Source organism: Labrus bergylta, chromosome 13 (assembly GCF_963930695.1).
Source record: "Labrus bergylta chromosome 13, fLabBer1.1, whole genome shotgun sequence".
Classification (NCBI taxonomy): domain Eukaryota; kingdom Metazoa; phylum Chordata; class Actinopteri; order Labriformes; family Labridae; genus Labrus; species Labrus bergylta.
The window spans coordinates 14,983,347-15,006,760 of NC_089207.1; the positions used below are offsets into that span (position 1 = coordinate 14,983,347).

The 23,414-nt window shown below is 40.3% G+C and overlaps 1 long non-coding RNA gene across 1 annotated transcript; it reads left to right on the forward strand.

Annotated features, from left to right (window-relative positions):
- Nucleotides 1-5,032: 5,032 nt before the first annotated feature.
- Nucleotides 5,033-19,288, forward strand: LOC136181307 (uncharacterized). Its single transcript, XR_010667661.1, has 2 exons — nucleotides 5,033-5,407; nucleotides 18,762-19,288. It is a non-coding gene; the product is annotated as an uncharacterized lncRNA (long non-coding RNA).
- The last annotated feature ends 4,126 nt before the right edge of the window (nucleotides 19,289-23,414 follow it).

Sequence of the window (23,414 nt, forward strand, 5' to 3'; positions counted from 1 at the left end):
CTTGGGCAAGACACTTTACCCCAAGGTGCTCCCTTTGATTCGGTGGCGGCATATACATGTATATGAATGGATTAGTTACTTCTGATGGTAACTTTACATAGAAACCTCTGCCGTCAGTGTGTGTATGGGTGTGAATGGGTACGTCTGCCCTAGGGTGTAAAAGCCATTTGAGTAGTCAGAAGACTAAAAAAGTGCTACACAAGTCCATTTAGTCCATTTACCATTTACCATTAACATGACATTAACAACCAGATAAATTCACTTGATCGATTGCATTTATTTCTTTTTCTGTATATTGCCTTATGCTTGAGAAACGGAGAATGAGAGATACGTGATTTATTGATATATAACACACACTTTCTTACTTTTTGAGTTTTCTTCAATGCACAAACTAGGAAACATACATGCATGAACATTTAGCTGGAGATGGGTATACTCGAGCAGTCCTACATCAGCCTCACTTTCGTCTTTTCATACATTTCAAATAAAACCTGATACATTTTATTGGAAGTTGTTAGTCTTGGCTCATGCAGATTTTGAAGTTCAGTGACATGAATATTGAAAACACCACCAGCAGCCTAAGAATACAACTACCAGGAGACAAAACCACTTGTAAAATTACAGCTGAGGGTCAACCAATCAATCAATTGAATTTTTAGGATTTATTTTTATGCAGCTCTATTTAATAATCTGTAATTTTATTTTCATAATATTATTGATTTTATTACATTAACAGGAGAACACAATTGCAGAAATATCAAATATACAAAATAAATAAACAGACAACAACGAATACATCAAACTATCTGACATAACAACACATTCATATACATGCATGACATGATGAGTCATATTTACATGCTGTTTACATAAAACAACATTTAACGAAAAATTAAATTGTACAGAACAGAACAGGACAAATGTATCAATTTGTTTTCTGGTCAAATCTTCACGACCCACTTTTGGGTCCTGACCAACCAGTTGGATTCATGAATGAATGCATATTGCAAATGAGGAATATACTAGTTTCAGCTCCACACCCGCAAAGTAGAGGATATTTAGTTTCCAGGTGTATGATCACAAACTTTTCTTAGAAGGCGCTTTCTAAGTATGTCCCTGATGACCTCTAATACCATGCAGTTGGGCCTCATTCAAAGCGAGTCCTCTTGAAAAGTTGACTGTTACCACCTTACTAGAGCTAGAGAATCTGCAACAAAACAACAACTGATGTTTCTGTAGGCACTGGATGGAATTCTGGTCTTCGAAGTATTCTGGTTTTTGTACCAGTGTGGAGAGCAAAGGTGGCAGAACTCAATCTGCCATAATGCATTTATCAAACCCATTGTTTATCATCTAGCCACAGTTTAACTACAACTTACGTCTTTAAACAAATTCAGCATGTGGCTGCAGCTAATAATCTGCTTCTATATGTCGTTTCTCAACTCCAGCTTTACAGTCTGACTTCTCAGGTTTCTAGTCACACTGCAAACAACAACAATGCACTGGAAAGAAAGTCTTGGCCAAAAGTCCTCTGGCTTCTTTGTGGATGCACCAGAAGCACTGAAAAGTTGCCCCGTCACTCTTAGAGGTTATATCATTGTCAGGCTAGTTGATTGGTTCTGAGATTGAGAGGAAACAAGAGAACATTTGCTAGTCTAGTTGCATTTGTTCCCCTTGTAACTCTTTATGGTATACTGCAGAGTGAAAAGGAAGCTTCTGGTGGCCTGTGATATTTTGTATCCAGACAAGCAAGTCACATAATGAAACCACAGAAAAAAAAAAAAGTAATGATGTAAGCCAGGTCTGGCATCATAAGATTTCTAATAATGCTTCTCTTTTCATGTGTGAGTGTTGTACTCTTTACCTCTCTAGGGGATGAAAGTCTTCTATCATTAGTTTTCTAATAATGCCCCCATTGCTTCACATGTGAGCACAGCTCCAACACATCAATCACCGCTCAGTGTGTGTGTGTGTGTGTGTGTCTGCACATGTGCTGCGGTGTTATTTGTGAGCTCTCCCCATGTGTGTCTGGGAGTATGTTTTTGTTTTTCAGCGTGTTGTGCGTTGCGCCGTAGCTCGGGGGCCTGTGTGTGCTTATTGGATTGGTGACAGCCTGGTGTATTACCTGTATTCACCTGATGGAGAGTGACAGATGACTCCCTTTATGAGCCCATGTGTGTGTATCGATAAGTTAATTTGGAACAAGTGATAAAGAGAAGGTGGTGTGGATGTTCTTGCACCTGTGTAACTCTTTATTGTGCATTTTTGTACTTTATGTAAGTAAGAGAAATGTGAAGAGATCAAATTCATCAACCAAGACCACGTAAAAGAGGGATTAAGGGAAGCTTAAATGTATTTCTTGACACCCTTGTGCAAGCCTCTAATTAATAGTCCTACTTAGACTGCCATTTCAAGCCGCGATATTGACGCCCCATGTGACGTTTCGCCTTCAATCTGAATGTCACGGAGGGGTAATGGGGGGATGAAATTATCCCCCCCCCCCCTCCCCACGTACCGTCTTCAGTAACAGAGGTGAGAGGGTTTCAGCGGAGCCAGCGGAGAGCGGAGCCAGCGGAGAGCGCAGCGCTGTGTGCGCATGCTGGTGTGACTCTGTGTCTATAGGGCCTGGGACACCCATTGCCCAGAATCAATATGAATGCACAAAGACGCGATAACGGCTGAGCTATTTATGACACGAATGAGTGAATGAATATGCGGTTTGTGCCACAGTAAATACATCTTCCAAGCTTCATGTTTCTAATTTTGATACAATAGGGAGAAGTCACTAACACATCTAATATACTATGACAATAATTAGATTGAAAGTCCTCTTATATCTGCTTATTGCATATGAATATTAAACAGTAAAGTAGCCCAGCAAAGAATCTTCAGCCTGTGTGAAAAGTTCAGCATCTTACCACCCGGCTCTTCTGCTTTCTGTTTTGACAGTTATTTGGATTTTTAGGTAAACTGTCGTCTCAGTTTAAGAGCTTAAAAAAAGTCAACAGTGACTTGAAGCATTTAATCATATAACTTGCTATAAATGAAATACATTTTCTTGTTATTGATTTTTGTTGCAATGTGCAAAAACTCTTTTTTTTCTCTCTTCTAGTTAGTGGAAAGCAATATCTAGGCACAAAAAGACAATCCAAAATATTATAACTAAAATTGTAGCTGCAGGCGAAGGACAGGAGTACAATCCAAAGCCCGGGCATATCTGACTAAATGAAATACTCGAAATTACTGCTACAATTTTAATATTGATTCTCCTAGAGCCAGCAACAGAGAACAAGATGGGTTTAAACAGCCAAGAATCTGCTCGAGTGGAGAGAGAGAGAGGGAGCGAGAGAGAGAGAGAGAGAGAGAATAGTGCAGGCTCCTCCATATCCTGCTGAGTTAAGAGAAGGTTACTGGACGCTGAACACCTCCTGCACAGCATGGTGTGTGTGTATGTATGTGTGTGAGATGCACACACACACAGCTATTTGTGTGCCTTCCAGTGTGTGTGCGTGTGTGTGTGTGTGTGTGTGCGTGTGTGTGTGTGTGCGTGTGCGTGTGTGTGTGTGTGCGTGTGTGTGTGTGTGTGTGTGTGTGTATTTGAGTGTCCTTTCATGCAGTCTCCTCTCAGCATGCAGTAGTGAGTGACAGCTGGTGATTTTGAGCAACAACTGCTTTGGCCTGAGGAACCCCAGGGTGCAGCTGTAAATAAAATCTTAAATAGTGGCTCTTGACCAATTTGGCCAACATACCTTGTGTATTAATCCACAGGCAGATGTTTTTAGCCACTAAGCTCTGATAAATCAACTGGATGCATCTCCCCAAACAGCAAAAATACAAAGTGAGCGGTTAGCTGGTGAACAAAGTGGAGCTGGTGGAGACCAAAAACAGGGATAAAAGGACCTGCACTCATCGAGTGGCTTGAAACACATCTCTAAAGGCATATTAAATATTTTAACATTGCAGTCAAGTTTATGGTGAGGTCAGTCTGATTGTTCTTGCCCATGTGTTAGCATGTGTTTACATTTCTTGCCCAACTGCTCTCGGATTACCGTGTACTTCTGTGTTTATGTGTAATGGTATTAGCCCTAATAAAGAATCACAGGTGGCTCTATTTATCAGTGTAAACACTACAGCAAATGGTGTGACACACACTGGCAGCAATTCATGTGTATGTGACACAGAGAGAGAAACAGAGAGAACACATACAGAGTGCATCCAAACTGAGGTGTTTCACAGTTTTTATTTTCCCACGTATCAAACAGACGACATTGTTCTAAGCACAATTATTCAGTGTTTAAATGATTTGGTCTGCCAGTAAATGCTAATATTTGGAATGCAGAAAGTCCACAAAGTGTCTTAAACACATCTGAAATTGTATAACTTCTTTCACTGATTTAAGCCCTGGTGCGGACTCCTGATAGGAGGAAGAGGAGGAGTTCTCCTCTATGGTGACAATTCCTGGTTGAGGGTGTCTAAGGTCTAAGGGGGCAGGCCATGATGCTGCTGCGTGCACCCATTGGTTCCCAGAGGTACATGGGAAGCTGTGTTACACAACAATGAGTAAGGTTTTTCACCTGCTCCTTTGTAGTGTTTTTTAACCTCTTCTATCCTGAAATATCACACCATCTTCCCCACAGTGCCCTGCATCGATGTCAAGCGCTGAGAAGTCCTTTTGTGGCTGTATCAAACACTGTATGTAAATACAAGATGGCTTTGTTTACAGGGACTCTCCTCTGTGTACCAATGTGACAGAGGAAAGCAAAACAGGAGGAGGCTTCTGCACAATCCTGCCAAGGTTTTGACTTCTCACGCACCTGATGATTTTTATTTCATTCTTTGTTGGAGTGCAAATTTAATGTTTTAGTTAAGGTTTTCAATCCGTTACATTTTTTGGCTCTCTCTGGACTCATTTTAAAAAGTACATTGTAAATGTCACATATGATGCTGTCATTTTCAAGACATCTTTATTATTCATCATTATATCCAATCAAACTTACCTTCTTTTTCTCCCGGTCACCGTGTTCTTTTCCATCGTCCCCATCGCTCCCTCATTTTTACATCTCCCTTTCTTCTCCTCACATACTTGTGTCCTCTCTCTCCTCTCTGTCTCTCTCTCTCCCTACAGGCTACGCAGGCCCTTTTCTTATGAGAACCCTAGATCTCAGTCGCAGCTTTACAACAGCTCAATATTGTATCATCTATCACTCTGCATAGAGCTGCGGGCCGCATCAGCCTCAACGGACAGGAAACAAGATTTATTACAGAGGACGACGCCCTGCATGTGTGGTGGGAGGAGAGTGGGAGAGGGATGGAGATGCAGTTGGACAGAAATGAAGACTAGAATGTGGCTGAATGAACGACACAGACAGGACGAGGGTGCAAAGATGGAGACTGGGCATCAGAGAGTGTGAGTATAGAGTCGAGTAAAGGTGTTTTTTTTTTTGAATGAAAAGATGCAAGGAAGAAATGAAAGGAAAGAATAATGATTGTAAGAGGGAGAATTATAAGCAGAGAGAAAAGATGGATGAAGTGAAAGAGAAGGCTAATGAGCTTGAGTGATTGAGAGTGTAACGTGTGTGTGAATATGTGTGTGTGTGCATGATAGACGCAGTGCTTAAAGGCCACTGCAGGTCTGCATGTCCATTAGGTGTTTGGTAATGACTGAGGGTGTGTGTGTGTGTGCACGTGTGCCTTCAGTAATCATCTGCGTCAGTGTGATTGATGACTGACCACAGTCGCTGTTTAAACATTTAAAATCTTTCCGGACGGAGGAGTGAGGCAGGAGGAGGAGACTGATGGTGTATAAAGGAAGATGGAGAGAGGAGAGGGTCCTAATGATCAAACTGAATCCAGCACAAGCAGAAATCCACGTCAGCACCATCAAAGTCAAATCTTTATTTTCAAGCTTTGTGCATCTCTTTTCCGTTAAACCAACAAAGATCTCACAGAGTAAAACATCCTGACCACCTTTTTAAAGTTCTATGCTTAGGACTTTCCACTAATGCAAAAGAAGAAGGGCTGTGCTAGATTCCAATTCTTTAATCCCATCTCCTGGAGAAAAAAAAAACTGTATGAAGAGCTCTTAATTTTAAGATGCAACATGATCCCTGCTTAGGTTATTTTCACAAAAGAGGATTCTTCAAGCCCCCGGGTGAGAATGCATTTGTTTCTGGAGTTTCTCTAAGGAAAGGCTTGAGATTGTTGTAAATGTCTGGCGGAAAAAGATCCACTTTTTTTTAGTGACTATAAGTAGAAATTTTACCAGGAGGATGCCTATTTCCTTTGACAACATAATAAAGCACATTGTTAGAGGCCAACATGTTTTGCAATTTGTCAATTATGTTACAATGTTAAAGTTCACTTAGCAGATGCTTTATCCATCATTATCCATCATTCTTGGAGACAGGTTTAATATGTGTAACATGGAGTTTAAGTGATTATATAACTTACTATTAAGAGAAATACAAGATTGCAATTAGAACACAGAGATTTTATTCCTATTGCCCAAAAGCAAATATTGTTGTTTTTGTTTTTTATCCAAATGACCTTGCCTGTCTAAGGAACGACATTGCATACATAAAAGGAGCAATCTGTAAGATATCTACTAAATTAAATCATAAAATGACATTACTATATCATCAGCATACATTAAGGTAACATGATATGAACTGCTGGGGTCTTTGACGGCAATGCGGCAGACAGTATGTCCTCCGAAATTTTCGATTCCGATGTGGAATGGTTTGTTTTTGTGTGGACCAGAAAAGAATAGACGGTTTTAAGGCACCCCCACACGGCCATATTGTGCACACCTAGGTTTAAAAAAACCAACAGGTGTTGCAGCAACGGAAGCAGGCAAGCGAACTGGTTCAGAACTGATTCTACTCGACCTGAAAAGCATCTACGTTGCTAACTGCTTCACCAGTAGGGTTTTCCAAAAAGGCACGGAGTTGATTCAAAGAAAATAGAGGGACGTTTTGTGAAGTATACATATTTTCTTTCATTCCTAAGAGTGAGCAGTAAAGACTGATATCACTCCCTTGTTCTTAAAGACAAGTCAGCTGTATTTGTTCTCACAGTGATCTGTACAGGTCTAACATGCCGGAGGTGACACACCCATTAATCCGATCTGGGATAGTTTTACACTGTTGCATGTTAACCTGTAATGTGTAAATCATTCCAGACAGATATGTCATATGAAATAAATTAGCAGATTTTTTTATTGGGAGTATTAAAGGCAGTATTACTCAATATTTCAGAAAATGCCTCTCACATAAAGTTCGGTAAATATCATCCCAAAATCACAACTTGCCTCTGAGGGCCTCCCTGTCTGTCTGATCTATTCTAGGAAGAATATGCTCTCAAAAAACCAGCAGAAGAAGAAAAACCTCTGAAAGAACAACAGGGGAGGGATCCAGGAATCATAAAAGTGAATTTACAATTTGAAGTAAGAGTCTGACGTTACATAGTGCAAACAAGAAGAATGCTGGTTCTTCGTCATAAAGACCTGAGGCTTGTATCAAGTTACATGGCCAACATTTACAGGGCGTCTTTTGGTTACCTGGCTTCACTAGATGGGTTAAAGCAGTCACATGGCGCTGGTTATCACACTGATTTATCATCTCAGAGTTTCCATGAGCATGTTCAGTGTTTCAGCAGCACATGAATACACTTTAAGGCAAAATACAACATCAGACAATAGCCGAAGGTTTTAAACAAAAAATCAGCGCTCAAAGCTACACAAAGGTTGTTCAGACTGTGTAACAGCTCCACAGTTGAGCTGTTTTAGACTTTGTGTCCCTAATTGACCCTCAGTGACCAGTTAGAATTGTTTCTCATTTAGCATTTTGTACACAAATAACACAGAGTCTGATTCACTTGGAAAAACAAACTTCTGACAGAGCTGTCAACATTTTAAACAGTAAACATCATTTATTTTGAAAGGCCGAGTTCTGGATTGCTTTGCAGACGCAAGACAAGAAACAGTTTTATCGCTCTTTGAAGGTGCTGGAACACTTTTCTGCAAGAGAAATGTGATCATTGAGTGTTTAGAGGATTCTGGCGGGGAATGCTGGACGCTGCACAGAAAGCTAACAGGTGTGGGACCTGGAGGTGGAAACAGTGGGAGGACTAGAAGGAGAGAAGAGAAGTCACAAATAAAGGAAGAATAAAGGGAAGTAAAAGTTGCCGTGGATGACAGATGGGTTTGAAAAAAAAAAAAAGTGTTTAAGTGTGAAAAGGCATGAAGGACAGAGTCGTGGAGAGGGGGAAACAGAAAAAGGAAAAGGAGACAGAGAAGCAGATTGTGTGTGTGTGGGTGTGGGTGTGTGTGTGTGTGTGTGTGTGTGTGTGTGTGTGTACCAGACAGACAGTCACTCCACTCCAACAGTCTGGATGCTCGACTGTTCTCAGGCCCTCCAATATAATTCAACCGTTCCGCCATGTCAAGTTCCCCGATGCAGCCTTGTAGAGCCCGGCACGCCCCCCTTTCTCCTCGCTTCCATATATGGGCATCCTGTCCCTCCACGGTGCTCAAAGGGATTATTATGTTTACGTCTGCGCTGCTCCAGTGACCCTGTGACAGCCAGAAGAGAGATTGTTCATGCTGTTTCCAGCCTGATTTCTGTGACGGAAAACCTTCTCCATGACTCCAGTGCCAAAGAGATGTGTGTGTGTGTGTGTGTGTGTGTGTGTGTGTGTGGGGGGGGGTTGTTTGTGTATTTTTGGGTTTGGAGAAATAGAGCTAATGGACACATTTAAACTTCAAACACAAGCACACATACATTAAATTATATAGCTTTTAGTATAGAGATCGTTTAAAATGATTTGCAAAAAAAACTGTGCTACTTGATAACCCTGTAGAAATATCTGTTTTTATATTTTTAATACATATATCTTCTAGGATATACAATATCTAGGTGCTTTGTTACCTCTGAGCAGAGTCAAGCTAGCTGCTTCTACTAGCTAAGCTTCCGTTCTTCTGGCTTCTGTTAAATCAGTCAGCCAAGGCCGCCTCAGACTACAACAGTTCATATATTCCAAACATTTTTTAAAGCTGGCTGTATATAGTGCACACAAAGAGAAAATATACAAGTACAGGTATCTGTAATTGAGAAAATAATGAGAAAAATAACAAAAACATTTAATATATATAATAACATTGAATAACTCACTACAGGATAGTAAAATTACACGAGTACCTGATGCAGCATTGTACCACCAATGATTTCATGTGATTTTCACTGAATCTGACCATGACAACAAAATGCTGTGTAGTCATATTTTACAAGAAAAAGGGAACATGGCTTATCATTAACAAGAATGTGTACTATTGTTACTATTTACACTATTTACATTTACACTATTTTTGATAGTAGTAATTTTCAGCCCAACTCTTGTTCGACATGTTTAGGACTGTGAAGTCTTTAAACAGTCATGTAGGCTGCAAACCAGTACAGACAGAGCCCGTACCAGGATCCTCAGTGATTGTTGTAAAAGTCAAATAAAATGAAAATTGGCCGTTAATTAGTCTAAGCCGAGCCTAATCTCATCTTCTCGTCAGACTTTATCTAAGAAAACAACTGAGTTTCCTTCCAAAACTTTGAAACTTTAAATGTACGGTTTCATTTTCTTTAGGATGTGAAAAGTAAAGGCAGTGTTGAGCTCCACACATTGATGTTTTGTTATTGTATTTGTTGTTAAAAAGTTAGATTTTTTGGAACTAGTTTTTTTGTGTGATAAAGTCATGCCAGTGTAGATAACTGATCTGCAAAAGAAAGAGCAAAAAAAAAAAAAATGGAGACAAAGTGCGAAGGAAAGGAAGCTTGAAAAAAACAGGACGAGCAAATTGAGGAAAAATGTTGGGTCTTTAGATGAGTGTGTAGAAAAGCGGCCTGGCATTGGAACAGACACGCCCCATCACACAACAGTCGAGACATTAACTTCTCTGCTCCCTCTGTTTCCCCCCTGCCATCACTCTTTCTCTCCCTCCCTTTTTCCTTCCTCCATCTGCTCTGCCACTGCACCTGGCCTCTTCACTTTCTCTCACTCCATTTCCTCTCTTTTACTCTCTTTTCTCCTTCTCTCATCATTCCTCTTTCTTCTCTGTTCGCACCATATTTCCCTCCTCTTTCCCTCTATGGCCTTTTCGCGACTGAATAGTTCTTTCTCTTCTGTGTGTCTTTCTCAATCTGTCTCTTCTTCTCTCCATCTGACATCTCCGTCTTTACTACTGCCGCTTCTGACATCCGCGTCTCCTCCCTCTCTTTTCGTCTTGCCTTTCTTTTTATTGCTTCAAAAATAACCTCTGTATCTTTCTTCTTCTACCCAAATCTGAAGTTTCTTCTTCCAAAAAAAATGCTCAAATTGCTTTCTTCCCATTATAGAGTTGTTTTTCTATTTCCACCCTGCGCCTCTCCCCTCCGAGGTTCTTACTGTGTCTCCATCTTGGCCCAACATGAGTAGGCCATGTCTGGACACACAAAGTCAGGACCACAGTGTAAGCCTCCAAAAAAAAAAAAACCTGGAGGGGCCTAACGGAGCGGCCATATGGTGCATCATTGAGGGAACAGTTCCACACACTCAGACAGGGAAACACAACACAGCCTCCAAGAGACGCCCAGTGTGGAGGAATGAATTGTGTCCCCTGTGACCGGTGGGCTTGTCCACCACTCATTAGTTTCCCATGGAGAATTGATATTATTCACAAAGCTGCCCGGCTCGCCTCGGATCACAGCGCTGACCGCGTGAATAGGTGGATGACATGTGTGTGTGGTGGCTTTGAAGAGTTCAGGAGTGGATTCAGTGAACCTTTACAAATTGGATTACACTCTCATAAAAAACACATTAGTACACATTCAAACACTGACCTATTTTATTTCACTTTGAAAAAGGAGAATGTAGGGATTACATTTGAGTAAAAGTTGTCGATTTCAAATTATTCACAAGAATAAGAGTAGGGATGGGAATCACCACGATACAATATTATCACAATACTTGAGTAACAATTCAGTATCATTGCGATTTAAAAATTGTGCGATATAATATATTTTAAAAAATGCAACTTATTCAAAATAAATGTTGCAACATATAACAAAGCATATTTGCTAAATAAAATAAAAATATTGATGCTTGGCAACCATTAGACGATATGATATTGCCTCGGAAAATATTACGATACTATGCTGTATTGATTTTTTTCCTCCACCTCTAAACAAGAGTGTACCAACAAATTAGTTCTTCTGTGAGGCTGCACTTAAACAGAGGTGTTTTATAATGTTTAGCAGGTATAATGTTAACCATACTCACCAGCTCAGTTTAGTGTCTTAACCTGCCCTCATGTGCATCACACAACAGATAGATGATAGATAGCTGTTGGGCTCAGTTTACAATCTGGATGTTTCCCCCAAAAATGTACATGTTCCTAAACAGTTTTCCAGTTCCATTTATTTACCATGCTTTATACAAAGAGTGATAGTAGTTGGGTGGATGGCGGTAATACAGAGTGCAGAACTGCCATTAAAGAGTCCAGTGTTTATGTTAACAATCCAGTCTATGGTTCAGGCAACAGAAGCACTTTGGTAAAGTTTTGGGGAAAGATCATGATTTTGATTAAGATGAATACAAATGTATATTTCAAGTCACTACCGACTTTTTTCAGTGTAAATATAACCACAAAGAAAACTTGGAAACTGCTGCTTTGACTCCACTAGATTGTGTATTTTAGGATATTTTTTTTTTTAGCTTGGAAACAAACTGAATATGTCATCAATTAAAATTTCACAGGAAAATTCAATTTCAACATTTATGCCACCTGCCAGGTAAGCTAATTAACCATTTCCTCATTATGTTTCAACAAAACAGGCCTCTCAAAATTACTTTGTTGTTGCACATTGATTGCATACAAACATAATTTCTAGGTGACACGGCAGGGCTTGGACATTATGAGCCTGGCATTTATTTTCATGGAGGGAAAAAAAATGCTCAAAAGCACATTCACAGTATGGGCATGAAATATTTATACATTTAAATATCACTGAAGTAAAATATATATTGCCGCAGTGCAGGGTGCTAGAAATGTAGTGACTGCCTTGCTGTTTTCTAATAAGACAATCATTTTTATTCATGCCACTGATTCAGTGTGTTCCTCACCATTACACACATGCTGACTAAATTAAAAAGATTTTTCACTTGTGACAATTTTACTGTTCCTTTGCATGGCTGGCCCATCACAGTCAGATTTCCGGGGGAAAAAAAATCATGTCTGAGTCTCACATAATCTTGTTCATTGTGAAGTTTCTGTCCATTCTTCTTCATATCTAAGGACAGCATGCAGGCTCTGCGTCCTGATAACAGATGAGTCAATACACTCAAAACTTCCATTTGGGGATTTAATGAAGAGTCATCTGACCATAAAACAGTCCTTGTACCTTTTTGTGCTGGATGCAAAAAAAGAACAAGATCACACATCGCTTTTAAGGTCACTTTGTTACTTTTTACTTTATTATTTTAAAGCCATTTATGTAAATACATAACTTACGGTTCTAATGTGATGCATTTCATCTTGAGGACTCAAGATACTGTAAGAGGCCAGATAATTGTTTTCATTCTTTTTGTGAGTGTACAGTTATGTGTGTGTGTCCTATTTCCTGCAGAGAAATGAGAACGAAGGACAAATGGAACACAGGTCCACAGCTGGACTTGAACAGAGCATGTTATGAGTCACAGTTTGTACTTTTGTCCGCTCTGGGTAACCAGGGCACCATGGCAAAGTGAAAATTGCTTTCTTTTATTTGGGCCTGTCCTCATGTATGTGAGATTTGCAGGGGTTTTTGGACACTTTGAAAGTGCTGACACTGTGATTATCATGAGTTTACACCATGCAAATAAAATTAAATATATAAATAGAAAACTATGAAATGAACATCCTGTCAAAGTACATGAACAGAGAAGAGTGTCTCAAGTTTTCGACCTTATTGCAAGAGGATTGTAAAAAATTAGCCCCAAAGCAGACTCGTTGTTCGTCATAAGGTCGAGGATCATTACCATCCAATAAAATATACGAGTCAATGGGAAACAAACCATATTTCTCTTTCTCTGACAGGCTGATCAGTATTGTGACATGTTTCTTTATAATGCTTTGAGAAGTGAATGTGACCAGCAGGGTTTTGAACACATTCAGCTATACATGAGGTTTGCACATTCTGCTGTCCACAGTGGGACTTCTCTCTGTGCTATCTAAAGCTCTATTTGTTTGAAACTCAGCTCTAAATTCAAGCACCATGTCTCCGAGCTCCTCTACATGCATTGCCCTTGGTAATTGAAGTTCCTCCAAAACCCCTGACTAATGCTGTGTTTGCACCGTCATTTGCATATGTAAAATTGTATGTGTATGAGGGTTGTTGGGAGACTCATATTAGTTTGAGGAACAAAGCGTTGAGTTTTAACTGGGGCATCGAAACACAAAAACACAAACACATGACAAGGACGGCAACAAACAAGCAAACTCCGCACATCCACTTCCTCTTTGTGCTGAAGCATCAAAGCACTGAACTTCTATTTTCTAATGACAGACTGACACAACACACACACACACACACACACACACACACACACACACTAAAACAACGATAAAACAAAGTTCAGGCTGACTCATCCTCCATCAGTCTCTATGTCTCTTTATGGATCTAATGATTAATATCCTCTGCTCCATTTCCTTGGTTCAATAAAAGGTTCTGAAGTTGGTTTTTGAAATGTAAAATAAATGCTTGGCCACAATACAAACACATGTGTTTATAGAGATCTATGTGTATGGATAAGTAGAGAAATTACCCTTTCGACTGACCTTCCATTTCCTGTTCTAACTCTTTGTGACGTGGGGGTTCTCTCTAAAGTACATCTACTTGACACAACGACACATCGGACATGTTGCTGCAGGAGCTGGGGGTCGAACCCCTGACCTTCCGGAGAAGACGACCGACTCTACCAACTGATCCACAGCCGCACCAAGGACCCAGCCTATGTAGCCTGCCTAGACAGCTCAGGCTGAACTGAAATGGGATGGTCAGCATCTACAGCTATCCATGCCCTTACCCTTTCATTACTAAGCTAAGTGCCTATTGTTGCAGTTTGAAAGGTTGAATCATAACAGAAACACACAATCTGACTAAATTCCTTTGAATTTTGCCAGGTCATAAGGTCATGTTCTGATATACGTACACACATACCCACCCACCCTTTCCTGGTAATAGACCAGTTGTCTGTCCAAGAAACTTCTAGGACATGGTTTTTATATAGCACATGTGTTGTAATTGCCCAGTGTGATGATTGCTCATAACAAGATGATTGGGATGCCATAAAAGAAACGCTCCAAGAGAAATAAACAGATCCTCGATTCACAAGCCATACGTCTCTGTCTGATTGTTCAAGAGCATTTACTCTTCTACATAATGGCGCTGCGAGCACACTAGGAAGAATGAGCGGACACCTGCGGCATCCAGGGCTGGAGTGACACTGCACAGTGGCCACAACAAAAGGTAGGAGCTTTATCTTACCAACATGTATATGTGCAGTCTGATTCCATGCCTTGGATGAAGTAATAGGTGTCTAAAAATTCTCTCATAAGAATGGTAAAAAAAATTTTTTAACAGAACAATTGGCTTTGAATCTGAGGTCCACTCACACACTGAATCTTTCTCCTCGGTGGGGCAGCTTGACCCCAGAGTCAGAAGGGAGGAGAGGACGCTGTGTGTTTCAGTAAATTAACCTGGGAATAAAAGAATCAGAAATAAGCTAATTATAAGTGTAAACTTATTAAAAGATAGGCCTGAGTACGCCGAGAGTGACGGACTGTCAAGGATGAAAAAACTTTTGAGTGTTTATGCCAAGAGGGCATGTTATTAAGTGAAATGCCCAGAGTGGCAGAGTAGAAATAGTTCTCTGACCTGGAGAAAAGGTTACGCTGAGAATAAAGCCAGACGGTAAGCTTCACACTCATAACTGAAACACAGAAAAAGACTAGTTCTTAGTGTAAAGTATGAGGGGAAAAGTGTTGCAGTCTCTATGAAGATGGGTATTATTAACATATCTATTCATATCCAGTCAGTTTATACTGGAGCTCCGTTAAGTAGCTGTGATGTGTAGAGTTAGAAGACAGAATAAACAGATTGACTCTGTTTCAGATTAAGGGTGAATAAGAAAAGAAAAAACATTGTTTATTGTTGTTATGTTTCGGCCTATGTCTTTGTGTGTACGTTTCTATATGTAGCAACCTTCACAGCTGCACTGGAACTAGTTCTACATATCTGTCACGCCACCGACAAACAACATCCAAACTGTCACATAACTTGACCAATTGTTATGGAGATCATTTTAAGTTTCAAGGCATTTTTTTAAGGATATTTTTTGGGCCATTTGTGCCTTTAGCGGATAAGAACAGCTGTAGAACGACAGGAAATGTAAAGAGGAGAAAATGGGGGATGACATGCAGCAAAGGGCCAAGGTTGGATTTCGAACCCAAGGCCTCTGTAGATGGGGCGCGCGACATAACCGCTACGCTTCTGGTGCCTGTCAGCAACTTTTGAAGGAGCCTTCAAAATAGGACATCGTTTAACTCGTCGCTTTCATGTAATCAACCTTGAACTGCACCCTTTGAAGAAATGCAGTCCCTGAATTGGGACACAGCTTGTGTTTTTTATTGGGGTTTTTTGTGTTATTTGTGTTAAATAAATTAGATAATTTTGTTAACACTTTCTATGCCACAAGGACTGTTACGACTAAGCACTCTTAAAGTGTCCAGAACTTGCAAGGGGCTTTAAACTATTTAATGAAGCCTTACACACCTGCCGGAGTCCCTATCATTTCCCTCCATGCTCATTCACATTTATTTTCACACCTTACAATCACACTTCTTCTGACTGAACCACTCCTGCTTTCTGTGAACAAACACTTGAATGTCTAATAAGCTGTTGCTGCACAATGAACCCTAAATCCCTGTTTCTGTTTCGGTACAACTTTAAAGGATAAAACCTGGTCCAAAAATATGAATGTTATAATTTGTATTTGTTTTTAGCAGATGGTGTCTGTATGACAATTTCACAGAGAGAGAGCCCTCCATGTTTAGGCCTGCAGACTGACAGATTTACACTTCACTGGTTAACTTGAATAAGATGGCTTGACACCCGTAACCAGAATGTGTTGCACTGCTATCTGCCCCTGCGTGTGTGTGTGTGTGCAGTTTGTGTGTAAAGGAAGCAAATCAGAAAGAAAGAATGCCATAAATGACACTGTAATGAGTAACTAATCATTATTTTCTGCTTGAATTGGTGCAATAATAAAATCTTCAGCTAAGCAAATGTGATCCATGTGGTCAAATGAGATATTTCTGTGTGTGTGTGTGCGTTTGTAACATTTGCATGGACAGTGTATGTGTGTGTCTATAGGCTCGTGCATCTTTCCTTTTGAGTTAATTGACTCACTGAGCAGACTGCAGTTGCCCGTCTCTATAATGGTTGTCATGGAAACGATGTTTGGTGTGACAGATGTGTTTGTGGCCGATCAGGGTACGCCAAAACCACAAGGGACACACATGGATTTGGATGATGCGCCTGCAAATAGGAAGCTGGACACAACAAAGAAATGAGAGCACAATGTGAAACCACGTTAATGGACACAGTGGATGAACACATTCATGAAACAGAAAAGGGAGGTAAATGCCAACAAACCGGTCTAAATATTTCAATCTGCATCATTATTCCACACGATTAGTGATAGAGACTTAAATATGAATGAGCAGCTGAATGACTCATATCATTACCAAGTGGAATGAAAGGATATTGAACCATAAAAATGCTTTCTGCAGTGTTATTCAAATGACTCAGTAAAGTTTAGCTGATATGTGTAAACTGGATGGAATTTAAAGAGTCTAAAAGCACGTTGATTATATGCTGCTAATCTCTCTTTTTATCTTTTAAGTAATAGGAAATAATATGCATTCAGGACTGTTTGATAATCAATTCTATAAGCAACAAAACTAAGGAGTCAAGCCGGGCATACACTGTACCATTTCAGACCAATTTAGACCCAATTTATGAGTTGTACGACTTATTTCTAAGTCAGGCCGACTTTCAGCACGTTCGGCCCGCTTCAGTCGTGCAGTGTACGCTGAGGCACGACAGCCGATCACCATTCCAACAGCTGCTCCTGATCAGTCAGATGAATTACATGTTTGACATTTAGGTCGCACGACTGCACACAATCACATATACAGTAGCGAGCAGAGCCACGAGCCGATTTCCCAACTTCAGGACTTTTCCCTCCTGATTTTACCTGCACAAACTGACCGACAGCGTATGTTGCAACAGCAGGCATGCCCCTTGTATGTGTGTTTGAGAGAGAGAGAGAGAGAGAGAGAGAGCCGGGCATATGTGACAACTGAAATCATCCTCCGTCTGTGTGGGTATTTAATTTTTGAATGCTCTGATTTTACTCGTACAGTGTGAGCACATAAATCCTGAGCTCTGGTGGTGTGTTGTAAACGATTCAGTCGTACAGTGTGAGCTGACATTCTGCCATGACTTATCCACATGTATGTATCTACGCCGGGCTTGACACATTATTTAATTTACCGAAGAGTTAAGTGACCAAGGAGAAACTTTAAGATGTGAGTTTTTGGTGAAGCCTTGTGTGAGAAATATAAAATTGGCTACTTCCTTGTATCTTTTCATTCTCTGTCCAAATGTGATTAAGCCAGGCAGGTTTTGGACAGGATCTAACTCTCCTAATTGCTTTGGGGCCCGATGTGGTCAGGTCTAGTATAATCTGCAGTTTTTTTCTTCAGTAAACAGCGTGAATGCAACCTCTTGGACACTGCCAACAACATTTGCTGACTTTCCAGGAGCTCGTTAGTCTGTTCTAGGTGACAAAGTCAAATCTGAATGTTTTGGTTCTTTTATCACTTCAGAGGCTCCAGGCTTGGATCAGGCTTAAACAGAATCGGGGTCAAAATGTTGTTGGATTGTTTTGGACCAAAGAAGCTCCTTCTGTCTGTGTGACTCCCCTTCATTAGCAACTCTTCTGTTTAGAAAATGTCATCAGTTTGAAGACAAGTTCAGTACAGTCTTTTAAACATTTTACCTCTTCACCAGGAGGATGTATCATTATAAAAAGACAACATACCGATGATGAGTAATGATGGTCAAACTCTTTGTGTGAAACAAATACAAGCGCTGCACTCCTTTCATCATCTACAATTGAAAATATTATCTTTCATGTAGCTTACATTGATTTTCTTAACATGTCGAATGTCTTTAAGATGAATACATTATTAAGAAACCAAGAATGTATTTGAAATAAACCCAAGATACCTGCGCCCATTGATACATATCATCTCCCCCAACCTTTTTGGGAAGCTCAGTGGTGAAGCAGTCGTCTCTCAAATGGAAGGTCAGGGTTTTGATCCTGCAGTCATATGTCGATGTGCCCTTGGGCAAGGCACTGAGTTCTAAGTTGCTCCCGCTACTTGACCAGTGTTTGAATGTGTATGAATGGGATTAGTTGATACTGATGGACACTTTATGTAGCAGCCTCTGCCATCAGTGTGTGAATGTGGTGTAAAGGGGGTTAAGATGACATGAAGTGTAAAGGCAGCGTCGAGTAGTCAAGTCCTATACAAGTCCACATTTTGTTTTATTATATTTTTTCATCATTTCCTTTTTCATCTAGTCTAAATAGTTTTATTGACAATTGCACCATCTTCTTATATTAAGGCACGTGAAGCCATTGACTGAAGCCGATGAAAAAGTACATCACTGTGCAGGACATACCCACCATCGGACCGTATCGTCCCTCAACCACCCACCCGACGCCCAGCCACCACCATCGGACTGTGTCGTCCCTCAACCATTGCCGTCCTCAGTCATGCACGGCCTGCTCCGAGTGTGGACAACAGGATAGCGAAGAATAGAAATCCTGCCTGCATATTATCCCATATGCTATTTTGTAAAGTGTCTTGAGATAACACTTGTTATCAATTGATGCTATACAAATAATGATTGATTGATTGATTGATTGATTGATTGAACTAGGTGCAACTAATTAAAGAGAAGTTAAATAAACAATTACGGTTGTTCAAAATGCGATGATGCAATGTATGTCTTTGTTCATTGTATAGTCAGAGCGTTTTTTTGTCTAAGTAATTCATACAAGATAACCATTGACTCTAGGTAATGTGATGGACATTTATGTAATATATCAATAAATGAAAAATCTGCAGATTAAAATCATCCAAACATAATCATGAGTTGCATCCTTGTAAATACGATAATATTCCAGTTGTAGTACTCATGCTGCTCAAGAGTTCCCCGTTAAACGCTATACAAATATGAACTTGTGAATTCAATATGTTGTCATTACTGTCATCCTGTTAGTGCACACTTATAACTCCAGGATTTCAAATTACTTCTGAAAGTTTTCAAGTTGTGCACACAGCTCTGAGAAATCAGTCTAACAACCTCCTTCATTTGATGCTACTGTGACTTTTATCCAATACTCCTATATGTGCCTGTTTGCAAAAACTAACAACTAGAGCACAGAGTGAACACTTATTGGTTGTTGTTGTAGGAGGATGTTATGCAGTGAAAATAAATATATATGTGTGTGTGTGTGTGTGTGTGTGTGTGTGTGAAGATGGGGGATCTCCCATCTCTGTCCTTCAATGTGAGTGATGCCTGTCCTTCTTTAGACATGACTGCCTAATGTGTGTGTGTGTGTGTGTGTGTGTGTGTGTGTGTGTGTGTGTGTGTGTGTGTGTGTGTGTGTGTGTCAAGTCTGGCTTGGTGTGTAGTTGTGCAGTCTTGCCTGCACGTGTTGTGATTGGCAGCCCCGTTTGGGCATCGTTGATAACACACAGGAGGGCAACTGCCACGGATAAACTCTGTCAAGCTGTCGGCCATTCAGACAGCACACACACACACACACACACACACACACACACACACACACACACACACACACACACACACACACACACACACACACACACACACACACACACACACACACACACACACACACACACACACACACACACACACTCAGTCACACTAACCTACAACTAAACACTTTTAACACACACACTCTCTATGCTTTCAAACACACACTTCTTGCAGGCCTAGGATCTCCGCTTTGTCCTCTACATGAACACACACACACACACACACACACACACACACACACACACACACACACACACACACACACAACCTGTCAGCCCTGCCTGAAGCCAGCCATTGAACCTGGTACACTGATAAGAGCAACAACAGTCCCCTCTGCAGGGAGCGTGGCTCTCATTCATATGTATCGTGTGATGTGTTGGGGAGTCTCTGTCACTTGTTTGTCACAGTGGACGGCTTGAAAAGACCAGACTGACATTTGGCCACGCATAATTCAATACAGCCTCTTAGAAAGGAGAAGAGAGGAGCTGTAATATAGTAGACTACTGAGATTTATTTTTAACAGAGAGATTGAGAATCGAGAACCTTTTTTTAACACAGACATTAGTAATAGATGTTCATGCTAACTGGTGAAAGCAAAGCAATATATTGATAAAGACTTCTCAATAAAGTTGTGTTAATGACCAATCTTTATTTATATGGTGCCATTATATATCAAATGTTATGACACAAGACACTTTATAAAAGAGCATTGCTAGATTATGTTACATGACCCAACATGAATCCATCATGAGCACTAAGCAACACTTAGCAAAGTTACAGTGGCAAGGAATGTTTCTTTAAGAGGCAGAAACCTCTAGCAGAACCAGACTCGTGATGAACAGACGTCTGCAGGAAACTGTGCTGGGCTTGAAAAGTTGGATAGAGAGAGATGGACTGTGGGCACTGAGATAGTGCTTGACAATCAGACATTGTGATCGTGAGCTTTGGTGATGCGTTGTAAACAGTTCGCTCATACAGTGTGAGAGCACATTCCTCATCAACATCTTCACTCGTACAGTGTGAGTCAAACCTTACAAGGGTTTCTGATGAGATTTAACTAGTCGTCCAGTTCTCGGACTTTCCTGTTTTGATCAATCTAACTTCTCTGATGGTGATGTTTTCATCTGCAGCAGTCAACTGTTTGAAAGTTAACATAGAGCTGCAATTAGCAGCAAAAACACAAGATATGTTCCTCAAGAATGTTAAAGAAGACTGACATTTTGGCGGCTGAGGCTCAGTTGGTAGAGTCGTCGCCTCTCAACCAGACAGAAGGTCGAGGGTTCGACAACATGTCTGATGTGTCCTTGGGCAAGACACTTAACCCCGATTGCTCCCGTTGCTTCGGTGGCGGTTTATGAATGGGATTAGTTACTTCTGATGGATGATACTATATAGTGATCACTACCATCAGTGTGTGAATGTGTAGGTGTGTCAGGCGGTGTAAAAGCGTTTTGAGTAGTCGGAAGACTAGAAAAGCGCGACATAAGCTCAAGTCCATTTACCATTTACCATTTTGTTGTGTAAATCAGCAACAGTTTGTTGAAAAGTTTGCCACATCTATGTCCATTTCATCAATATTTACGTCAACAGTTATTGCTTATTAAACTTGTCATGCCAGTTGGCAACCACCAAAAGATAGGATTGTAGGTGATAGTGTGAAATAAATAAAGTAGGTTTAATCATAATACATTTGCAGAGCCAAAGTTATCATACATTTAAGGTTACGTAAGTTGAAGTTGAAGTTGGAGGTGGAGCAAAAATAAACTGTGTTTGGGTCTATGGAACTTTATCTGTCAGACACAGACAATTGAACGTGGTACTTAACAGTTCAATGCAGCACTGAAGGGATCAATATCCTCTCACATGTGTTTTTATTATACAAAAGGCTTTGACTATGAATACCCCCTATACCACCAAGATACATGCTCTCTCACCCATCCAAACAAAGACACTAAAATGCCTGAGCTTTAAATCTATTTAAATAGGGGGGTCGTATGCTTCTAGCATTTTAAACTAGAAGTGTATACGCCCCCCCCCCCCCCCCCCCCATTAGAACCCGATCACCTACAGTTAGCTCAGCAGGACCTTTTGAAACCTATCTGTGTGTGAGTAGGTGTGCACGTGCATGTGGCTGTGTCTGCTTTTCTCTCAGAGTAAACCTGTTGAATTTTTAGGCAATGTTCATAAAGCCAGGTTCTTTTCAAAATACTCACACACACACACACACACACACACACACACACACACACACACACACACACACACACACACACACACACACACACACACACACACACACACACACACACACACACACAAAGATGCGCCAACATTTGTTCACCCTTTGCAGAATTAAACTTTTCATCAAGGTCCGTTTATCCTGCACTAACAGGAAACTTCAAAAGGATTTGACAGATAGAACAGGGGAAGTAATGGGAACAGATGTTAGGGCAGAAGTAGAGTATGATGAGTAGAGGCTTTACCAGCATCTGGATTTCAGCCAAGATGAAGAGAAAAAACATGTTTTAATTAGGAATACACTAAACCTGCCTGATACAGATGTCATCTTTCTCTTTACAGGACTCAACTTATGAAGAAAGCGTTTTATCTGAATGTCCGACAACAGCCTTTATCCTGGGGAATTGTCTATTATAGTTTTCTGTTCATGAATATGACAGCTGTGACATTTTTGCAGCCCATGTTTACTCATTTACATCAAAACTTCTCCCATCTGTGGAGACGTTAGCTGTAAGCTAGCAGCTATGTCTCAAAATTAATCAGAAACTCTGTTTCTGTCACTGTGTATAACATGGATTTCTAGAAACCCAGTTACATATCAGTATGCTTAAACATATAACAATTGGTATTTGTTGAAAACCCTAACACATGTATCCCATATAAATATTAACCAATATGCAAACAAAATGAATGACACTGCCATCATACCATAGTCTCTGATAACTCTTAACACCCAGATAAGTTGTGCTGGTTGCTAATCCTAACACTTTTTTATACTTTCTTCAGCATTCAGAGTATATAATGGTTAAAAAGTGTTTCCCCCAAAATTGTCAATGTAATGTCATGTCAAAAGCGTTGGAACCCACACCGTTAAGAAAAATTGGAGATACAAACTCCTTAAACACTGAGAGACACCATCAACTTGCCAAATTGGCACCACATTTCTTGTCTTGTAATAAATTAACAAATAACCTCCAACAAAGTCCTGTCATTGAAGGTGGCAAAAGGTGCCAAAACTGCAGTTCCTTGAGTGACCACTCGAGGCAGGCTCCAATAGTGTGTCAATCCCCATACACCCCCCCATGTTGATAATACCAATTTAACAGCAGAATTAAACATTCAAACAGAAATGTAAACAAGACGATTTTGCAATATTTCTTCAAATTGCTGTCGTTCTTCTGTCTTGTG